Source organism: Odocoileus virginianus, chromosome 4, assembly GCF_023699985.2.
Source record: "Odocoileus virginianus isolate 20LAN1187 ecotype Illinois chromosome 4, Ovbor_1.2, whole genome shotgun sequence".
NCBI classification, from domain to species: domain Eukaryota; kingdom Metazoa; phylum Chordata; class Mammalia; order Artiodactyla; family Cervidae; genus Odocoileus; species Odocoileus virginianus.
Window position 1 is genome coordinate 57,132,911 of NC_069677.1, and position 9,019 is coordinate 57,141,929.

Here is a 9,019-nt window from a genome sequence, read left to right on the forward strand (position 1 = left end):
CACGCGCTTGGAGTGGAGTCCGCTGGGTGTTCACACACACGCACAGCCCATCACATCACTGCTGACGGTCTCTGCAGAGGACCAAGGGAAAGCAGTGCCGCGTGGCAGAGCCAGGAAGAGAACCGCTCTTCATCCTGCAAGGTGCCTCCAGCCTCCTCCGCTAAAAAAGCTTAACGTTATAGGAACTATGGATACACACATGAATGTTGAAACAGTCAGTCCGTTTTCACAGAGCACGTCCTAAGAGTGTAGGTGGAATTAAGAGACAATAAACTTAGACACACACACAAAGAAACAGGAAAACGTAACCTAATACAGAGAGGAAAAGCCATCAGCAAAAACCAACTCTGGGATTAAGTGTCGGAATTAGCAGACAAGGTCTTTGTTTCAGATGCTATAAATATGTTTGAGGGCTTAAAGGACAAAATGTCACAATGATTGAATATATGGGAAATACTACCAAATAAATGGACACTGTAAAGAACTAAATAGAAATTCCAGATCTAGAAATGAAACATCAGAAATGAAAAAAAATTACTTATTAGCATCTTGGAAGTAGGAGAAGAAAGGCTAATTGAAAATCATCGAATCTTAAGAATAGAGAGGAAAAAATTGAAAAGGGAAGCCTCAATGACTTATGGGAAATAGCAACCATTCTAATATATGTGTGACTGGAGTCTCAGGAAAAGAGATAGAAATTGAGGCAGAAACTATATTGAAAGAAATAATCATGAAAAATATCAATTTAAATAACCAGGAGTCTCAGCAAACTCTCAGCAGATAATCACAAGGAAAACCACGTCTGGTAACATCATAATCAAATGAAAACTAAAGTCTTAAAATCAGCTAGAGATAAAAGACACATTACATACAGGAGAGTAAGTAAAGGGAAGGAAAGTCGCCCAGTCATGTCCTGCTGTCTGCGGCCCCACGGACTGTAGCCCAGGCCGCTCTGTCCGTAGGATTTTCCAGGCAAGAGTACTGGAGTGGGTTGTAAATGACAGCTTATTTCTGATAATGAAGACAATGAAATAATATCGTTAAAGTGATTAAAGTAAATAAAAACTGCCAGTCCAGACATTTTTAGATAAACAGAAGTTGAGAGAATCTGTTACTAACAGACTTGTACTACAAGAAATGTTAAAGAAGGTTTTTTTTGCTGAAGTGAAGCCTCACCACACAGAAATTTGAATCTATAGAAGGGAATGGAGAACACTGGAAATAGTAAATATTTGGGTAAATATAAAAGACCGTTTTTTCTTATCCTGCTTTATTTAAAATTTTAAGGCAAAATTTTATAACATTTTAAGGTTTATAATCTATATAAATGTAAAATATATGACAATAATAACACAAAGAATGGGTGGCATAAATGGAATTATACTGTTACAAATTATTTTATTTTTTAAATTCTTATATTTTAAATGAAGGGTACAGTGTCAACTCTAAATAGACTGTGATAAATTAAGATGAAGTAATCCCTAGTGCAACCAATAAAAAATGACAAAGAGTTCTATCTTAAAAATGGAGGAGTCTAAATTTAGGAATATGCAAATACATTTGACTAACGCATATAAAGGTGGAAAAGGAGGAACAGAGGATGGGACACTAGAAAAGAAATAGCAAAATGTAGACCTAAATCCAACTCTATCAATAAGCACATTAATTATAGGTGGATTATGCACTCCAGTTAAAAGACACAAAACTATTAGGCTGGATTTTTAAAAAGCAAGAACCAACTAAATGTTCTCTACAAGAGATAGGTTAACATCCAGTTTATCTCTGAATAGATGTGTCTAATGTGTACATCATGAAATTAGAGATGGCCCTGGTTTTAACTAAATGTGGTTAAAGTATTTGCAAGTTCAACTAAACTGTTACAGTTTCTTCTAAGGGTCACAACTCACTGAACAGATGGAATCTGGGGATTTTATGAAATGCTCTTGTTTCAACTGATGCCAATTGATTATTCATTCCTATAACTTCCTGTTCCTTTTGTAACTATATGTATTAATACACCACATTTAAATATTAGACATGATCTAATATTAAAAACCGTTTCTTAAGCATAGAAAATCATGGTTTGAAATTATAACTGTCTTTAATGAAGACAAAAATGAGCAGTTAAGCATGCAAAGCAAAGGATCTGAGATCACATTCCCTTAATGAGAATCAAATGTCCCACAGTGGCATTTTTTGCTAATTTAGAGAGGCAATGTGGAGTGTTCAGAGATAAGGGGGTACAGAGTCCAACAAATCCTTCTTTTGACCCCTGCCATCTCCTCTTATTGGCCATGAGCCAAGTCAGCTCGATTTTTATATTCTTACCTGCTTCCTCCTCTGCTTAGGAGGTTGACTTAGGAGCCAGGCTTCTTAGGTTCTAACCAAACCACTTCCTTCTCATTAAGTTAACTTAGTAAATTCTCACTAAGTTACTTAATTTCTCTAGGCCTTGGCTTTCTCATCTGCAAATGGGTATAATAATACCACCAACCTTATACAGTTTCTGAGGATTGAGTGAATATTTGTAGAGCACTTAGTATCTGGCACATAGAAAGCATTGCATGACTGTTTGCTAAATAAAATAGATACTGCCTCATTAGGTCCTTGTAACAATTAAGATGGATAAAATAAATCACTTAGACCACTGTTAGACAAATAGTAAGTATCAATCAGTAATGGCTGTCATTACTATTCCTAGAGGTGCCGTGGGTGATCATTGTTAAACATTAGCAATTGTCTCATTAGTACACATCTTATCAGTCACTGGGAGAAATCTTGGTTTACTGATTAATAATGAGTTGATGGCTTTATGCATAGTTTATAAACTATATAATCAAGTTTAAAAAGAGTGGTATTAGAAAATATGTTTACAAAGAGGCCTCCCCAAGAAGTTAAAAAATAAAACTTAGAGGGGATAGATAATGCTAACAGATATAAAATTCTAACTGTCAAGACTGTTCAAAGTTGACGAAAATGTTAGTGAAGAACTAAGGCTTTAGAAACCATCTTTGGAGTGGGCATAATTATGGAGGCAGAAATTAAGCTTTCAGAGACCTTGACCTACTGACTGGAAGTAGTAACATCCCCTGAGAACTTAACTAGAAATGAGGAATCTTAGACTCTACCAGAATCAGAATTTATAAGATCTCCAGTTGATTCTGAAGCATTGTGGTAGAGTATTTTTGCTTTCTAGTTTTTCTGTGGAGTTTATTTTAAATATACCATATTGTTAATACTAAGATCTGGGTGATAGTATGTCTCTTTAGAATGATACATTTTCTCTGATGATGAGACTTTACAGTTTGGCTACATGCATGATTTTATTATGTCCTGGGGATAGATTTTTATAATCGAAAGCCATTTCTGGTTTTATAATGCAAATCTATTAATATGTGAAAAGAGTCGCCAAACAGGTTTTATAGTAAATATCACAGGCGTTTCTCAATTTCACTACCTCAGAGATGCATGTTTTTGAAAAAATCATCTCTAAATCACTAGAGTTCAGAATTTCACCACTTTTCACAGATCACACTTGCTCAGACTAAAGATGAGAAAGGGCCCTGAAAACAGAGCTCTGATGCACACTTCTGTTTAATGCAGTCATAACTCACTGACTTTAAATAGACTGTTTCAAAACCAAATATTTTATTTGGATGTATCTGGAGAGCTAAAATATTTCTATTGAAAATCTCTGTGAGAAAACATTCTAGATGTGAAACGTCTGGTTTTGGTCATTTCAGTTGAAGGCTAATATTTGCACGGGTCAGGGGGCCCACGGTGACACTGTGTTGTTCTAGAACAGTGTTTCCATGACACAGTGTTCCTAAAGGGTTGAGTAGCTGTGTTCAACCCGTTCACATGGTTCAAACGTTCCCAGCGTATTGCAGAATACGTATATCTGCAAATATCCACAAATAGCTTTCTCACTTCCTTTTTTTCCTCGGAAATAGAGGGTGAAGAGGGGTGGGGAAGGCTGGATACAGTCGTGGAGACACACTGGGGTTTCAATGTCAGGGGCAAAGTGCCTGGGAGACCCACGTATCAGCCTTAGTGCTTGTCCAGAGGGGCCACCACTGCCAGTGGTCTTTGGTAGCATTCCCCTCGCAGAGTGAAGCTGACCACAGGATCTACCTGTTGACTTCCAGTGGGCGGGGGCCATGCAGTCTGACAGTTATACCCTCTACTTACCTTGAATAAGTTAGAAGGAATAACTTGTCTTGAATGCTGGAGCTGTCAAGAACATTTGATCAGCTCTTTAGGATCTCATCCTGAACTACACGATGGGAATCAGCTGGGAAGATTTACAAGTAATTGGTGCTCAAGTCTCACCCCCAGACATTCTGATTTAATGGTTCTGAGGCGTACCCTGGGTACCGAGATGTTTCAGAGCAGCCTAGTGACCTGTGTGCAGTGACGGGTCTCCGTGGCACGACTGTGAGGACCCAGTTCTCTGTCTCTTCCTCCGAACAGCCCATCCTGCCGAATTGCTTCTCCTCTGAGCATTCAGCTCCTTCTCGCCCTCCCCCACGGTTGGCACCTCAGCGACTTTGCCAGGCTGGGTCTCTCTGCCAGCAGTGCATGAGCTCCAGACCACAGAGTTTTAGACATTGTTATGGGCTGAATTCTGTCTTTCCAAAATTCATGTGTTGAAGTCCCTCAGAATGCAGCCGTGTTTGGAAAGGTAGCCTTAATGAGGTAACGAAGGTGGAATGAGTGCATATGGGTGAACCCTCACCCGATACGGCGGATTTACGAGAAGGTTAGGAGGCAGGTACGAGAAGGCACTGGCACCCCACTCCAGTGCTCTCTCCTGGAAAATCCCATGGATGGAGGAGCCTGGTGGGCTGCAATCCATGGGGTCGCTAGGAGTCGGACACAACTGAGCGGCTTCAGTTTCACTTTTCACTCTCATGCATTGGAGAAGGAAATGGCAACCCCCTCCAGTGTTCTTGCCTGGAGAATCCCAGGGACGGGGGAGCCTGGTGGGCTGCCGTCTATGGGGTCGCACAGAGTCGGACACGACTGAAGTGACTCAGCAGCAGCAGCAGCAGGAGGCAGGTAGGCATAGAGGGAAAATGGAGACTGAGGGAGAAGAGTCCCATCTACCGGCGAGGAGAGCTTCCTCAGAAGAAATCAGTCCTGCTGGCACCTTAATCTCAGACTCTTCACCTCCAGAGCTGTGAGAAAGCAAATTTCTGTGGTTTAAACCCCCTAGTCTGTGGCTCTTGTCACGGCCGCTGGAGAAGATGACGACAGAGTCTTCCAGGGCGCCCGGAACCTTGTGAGTCACGGCTCTCCTCTCCCCAGAGGGTAGTTGTGCCGGACACGTGGCTTAGTCTTTAGTATCTCAGAGGGTTTTCGCAGACAGAGAAACACCCACAATGATTTGAACTCTCCACAGATTGAACATTTAACCCGTGATCTAAAATTTGATTAAATTACCTTACTTTAAACTGAAATTGCAAATCCCATATGATCAATTCTTTTGAAAACTTCAACACCTTCAATAGCAGGCAAAACACATAGGACAGCAAAGCTTACTACAATGTTTAACTTCAGACTATTCTAAATATCAAACGCCATATGTTGAATTTATTTCTTCATTAAGGTTGTTTCATATCTCCCTTGGATTATGAATGAATTTGTTTTGACATCTTCCTAATGTTCTAGTGATATAGTTGGATACCTTCTAGTTACGATTCTCAACAGACCCCAAAACTCAGTTTCTGTACGCTTTGTCATTCCTTGGTTGGGGCACAAAAATACTGGTTTTTCTCTCCAGGTGATTCAAATCCAACCCAACTGTTACAATACTGAGCATATGTTTCTTATTCTAAAACTTATTTGTTAGCTTACTTAAGATTTTTTAAGTCCATTCCTTTTTCTAGACTTAATTTTGTCACCAGAAGTTGGTGTTTGCCTCTGAAAATAATATATTTTACAACTCTTTTGGTCAAGATTACACAATGCATATTGTTATAGGCTGATGTGGTCTATTAGGTTTATAAACATCATGTGTGTTCTTATTGCTGTTTTTATTACTATTCATGAAACCACTGGGATTTCATTCCCTGAAAGTTGATGAGTCTCTCTGCTCAGCAAGCCTTTACAGGATATTTGGGACATTTATCACCTTGGAATACATCACCAAGCCTGCTTTTTATTTTGCTATTGTTGCTGACCCTTGGTACTAAATAACTGTTGGGTCCCTTTTCCATTTGATTATCCTACACTTTCTGTTAACTCATTGATTAAATGCTCATACCTCTTCACAGGGGCTTCTCAGGTGGTGCAAGTGGTAAAGAATCCACCTTGAGTGCAGGAGACTCAAGGGACCCGGGTTCAATCCCTGGGTCGGGAAGATCCTGGAGAAGGACGTGGCAGCCCACTCCAGTATTCTTGCCTGGTAACTCCCATGGATGAGGGGCCTGGAGTACGTCTGTGGGGTCTCAAAGAGTCAGACACGACTGAGCGACCAAGCACAGCACATTAGCAGTGTATGTGTAGTCCTGGTTGGTCATGATTGGCAGTTTCTTTCTTTATTTTTTGCCATTCTGATAGGTTTGTAGTGGTACTGTGGTGGTGGGGGGGTTTAGTTTTAAAATGAATTGCAATAAAGTCCACATAAAGTTTGCCATCTTAACCATTTTTAGTTTATTTACTGATTGACTGATTGCTGCACCACACATCATGTGAGGTCTTAGTTCTCTGACCTGGGATTGAATCTGTGCCCCTGCAGTGGAAGTATGGAGTCTTTTTTTTTAGGTCATAATAATATATTTATAGCCCATGAGAAATAGATTCAGAGTGCAGCCATGAAATTAAAAGACGCTTACTCCTTGGAAGGAACGTTAGGACCAACCTAGACAGCATATTAAAAAATGGAGACATTACTTTGCCAACAAAGGTCTGTCTAGTCAAAGCTATGGTTTTTCCAGTGGTCATGTATGGATGTGAGAGTTGGACTATAAAGAAAGCTGAGCACTGAAGAATTGATGCTTTTGAGCTGTGGTGTTGGAGAAGACTCTTGAGAGTCCCTTGGACTGCAAGGAGATCCAACCAGTCCATCCTGAAGGAGATCAGTTCTGGGTGCTCATTGGAAGGACTGATGCTGAAGCTCAAACACCAATACTTTGGCCACCTGATGTGAAAAACTGACTCATTTGAAAAGACCCCGATTCTGATTGAAGGTGGGAGGAGAAGGGGACAACAGAGGATGAGATGGTTGGATGGCATCACGGACTCAAAGGACATGAGTTTGAGTAAACTCTGGGAATTGGTGGACAGGGAGGCCTGGCGTGCTGCAATCCATGGGGTCACAGAGAGTCAGACACGACGGAGCAACTGAACTGAATCTATTTATTGTAAAGAGACTGATTTTTTAAGTTGGAGGATAATTGCATTACCATGGTGCGCTGGTTTTGCCATTCAGTAACGTGAATCAGCGGTAAGTACACACATGTCCCCTTCCTCTCGCATCTTTCTCCCACCCCAGCCCCATCCCGCGCCTCTCGGCCGTCACAGCGCACTGGGCTGCGCTCCCACGAGTGGTGTACTTTACACGTGGTAGTGTATCTGTGTCAGTGCTATGCTCCCAGCTCATCCCACCCTCTTCAACCCCTGCTGTGTCCACAAGTTCATCCTCTGTCTGCATCTCTATTCCTGCCCTGAAATAGGTTCACCAGTACCATTTTTCTAGATTCCATTTATGTGGGAAGGACGGAGTCTTAACCCCTGGACCACCGGGGAGGCCCATGAACCACTTTTAATTGGACGGTTCAGTGGTGTCGGGTACATTTAGAGTGTGGTGCTACTGCCTTCATCACCATTCTTCCACGGAGCTCTTCATCTTGCAGAACTGAAACTCTGTACTGAGCAAATCATAGCTTTTCATTTCCCTCCCCCCAGCTCCAGTCAACCACTCTCCTGCTTTCTGTCTCTGATTTGACAACTCTAGGTACCTCCTGCAGGAAAAGGATGTATTATTTGTCCTTTTATAACTGACTTATTTTACTTAGGATAATATCCTCAAAGTTCATTGATACTGTAGGATTTCCTTCCTTAGGAAGGAAATTCCTTACATACATTGTATGTATAAATCACGTATTGTTTATCCATTCAATCATTGATGAACAGGTGGGTTGCTTCAACCTTTCTGTTATTGTGAATACTGCTACTATGAACATGGGTGTACAAATATCTATTTAAGTCCCTTTCAGCTCTTTTGAGTACATACCCATAAGTAAAATTCCTGGATCATGTGATAAACCTATTTTTAATTTTTTGAGGAACTGCCGTACTATTGTCCATAGCAGCTACACTGTTTACATTTACATTTCCACCAACCAGTGCACAGAGTTTACGATTTCCCGACAATCTTGCCAACATTTGTTTCTTAAATTGTAGCCCTCCTGATGGGTGTAAGATGGTAGACTCTAGTTTTAATTTGCCTTTTCCTGGTGACTAAAGCAGTTGAGCACCTTTTCCTGTGGTTATTGACCTTGCGAACCATTTTTGTAAAGTGCACATTCAAATCTTTGCCAACGTTTCTCACAGGTGTCACTTTACGTGAGTCTGGACAAGCCTGAAATGGCAAGGCAATGTAGGGCATTACCGTGGTCTTTGAGAGTCTTGTCATGCCCACAATTAGCTACCTACTATTTGTTTCTCCATAGAGGTGAGGGTGCTGCAGGTGGGGGTGGTGATGATGTGGTGGTGGGGGGCTTAGTTAGGAAGTTTCGTCTGACTTGCAACCCCGTGGACTATCATCTGCCAGGCTTCTCTCTCCCTGGGATTTCCCAGGCAAGAATACTGGAGTGGGTTGCCATTTCCTTCTCCAGGGGATCTTCTCGACCCAGGGATTGAACTCACGTCTCCGTCATTGGCAGGTGGATACTGACTGAGCCACCGGGGAAGCCAGTGTTCTTTAAATGCCAAATGATATTTTAAAAACACACACGTATTTTTAAGTTTTTGGTGTTTAGTTGGTTTATAAAGTATTAGTTTCAGGTGTGCA